Source organism: Bos mutus, chromosome 6 (genome assembly GCF_027580195.1).
Source record: "Bos mutus isolate GX-2022 chromosome 6, NWIPB_WYAK_1.1, whole genome shotgun sequence".
In the NCBI taxonomy this organism is placed as follows: Eukaryota; Metazoa; Chordata; class Mammalia; order Artiodactyla; family Bovidae; genus Bos; species Bos mutus.
In genome coordinates, this window is record NC_091622.1 from 72,488,751 (window position 1) to 72,490,233 (window position 1,483).

A 1,483-nucleotide genomic window follows, 5' to 3' on the forward strand; every position below is an offset into this window, starting at 1 on the left:
TTAAGCTGAAATGTTACCTTCCAAAAGTGAGAAAGGGATTAGACTGCTGCTTCAGTTCTACGGAATTATCTGGAATGTTTTTTTACAAATGGTTGTAACATCAAGAACAAAAAGGTAATTACAAAATGTGTACATCACAACATGCTTTTAAAGACACTTTGCATTGTGCTCACATTCCTTAAACGTTGTTCCCAAAAGGTGCTCAGCCTCTAGCCCAACTGGAATCTCTGGGAGAGGCAGAGACTGTTTGGCGAAAAGGACACAGGAGTAGGGGCGGGAGAGGTGGCGAAAGGAGAAAGCAGCCTTCCAGTTAAAGATCAGCCCTCCGTTTAAAGGTCAGCTTCGGGCAGGCTGGCCCCAGTGGAGTCGGAGTCGGGGTGAGAGGGAGGAGCAGCGGCAGGGCGGGGCTGGGGTGCTCTACATTTTATTCAGGTCAAGCAGAGTCTGGTTCAGCATCCTTTGTGTACAGAGGTCCTCCTCTTTGGTGCATTTCAGTTTATCTTCCAAATCATCAATTGTCTTTTCCAGCTTGGCTACTGATCTCTCAGCAAACTCAGCACGAGTCTCTGCCTCCTTGAGTTTATCGGTAAGAATCTTTATCTCTTCCTCATATTTGTCTTCCTTTTGAGAGTACTTTTCTTCAGCAGCACTCAGACACTTCAGGTGCTGGTCCATCAGTCTGATTTGCTCACCCATCTTTCGGCAACGGGACTCTGCCAGCTCCGCTCGCTCCTCTGTGCGCTCCAAGTCTCCCTCAATAATCACCAACTTGCGAGCCACCTCTTCATACTTCCTGTGTGCCTCTTCTGCAATGTGCTTAGCTTCTTTGAGTTGGATTTCCTGGAGTTCCATTTTTTCTTCATCTTTTAAGGCTTGGTTTTCAATAACCTTCATAACTCTCTCGCTCTCATCAGCAGCTTTCTCAGCTTCCTCCAGCTTTTGCAGCGCAGTGGCCAGGCGCTCTTGAGCTCGGTTCAGCTCCTCTTCAACCAGCTGGATCCTACGGTTTAAGGAGACCACTTCAGCCTCAGCCTGTTCTCGGGCCCATCTTTCTCCCTCCACTTTCTGCTGGAGGCGCTTGGCCCTCTCCTATGCATCATCGGCCTGCTGCTGCAGAACCTGGATCTTGCACTTCATTGCCTCAGTGACGGCGACTGCGGCCATGACAGTGGTCCCGGCCATGGTCCCCATCCAGCTCCTGCTTGCCTTCGGGTTCCTGCCTCCTCCGCTCGGCGTTGCAGCCGCTTCTCACCCTTGGTTCCTGCAGGGTTGAACTTGTGGCCCACACTAGGGGAAGAGCATGCGCAGTCGAGGCTGACAGTAGGAAGCTTGGGATACTTAGGAATGGTGGGCTGCAGTTTATGGGGTCGCACAGAGTCCGACACGACTCTAAGGTTTATTTCTGACTCCAGTTTTATTCCATTAATCTATATGTCAATCCCTTTTCCCATAATAAACTTATGCCATGATTACTGTAGCTTGA

At 49.8% G+C, this 1,483-nt stretch overlaps 1 pseudogene; it reads right to left on the bottom strand.

The window, feature by feature from the left end:
- Nucleotides 1-306: 306 nt before the first annotated feature.
- On the bottom strand, nt 307-1,182 carry LOC138988310 (tropomyosin alpha-3 chain pseudogene; annotated as a pseudogene).
- Between the last annotated feature and the right edge of the window lie 301 nt (nt 1,183-1,483).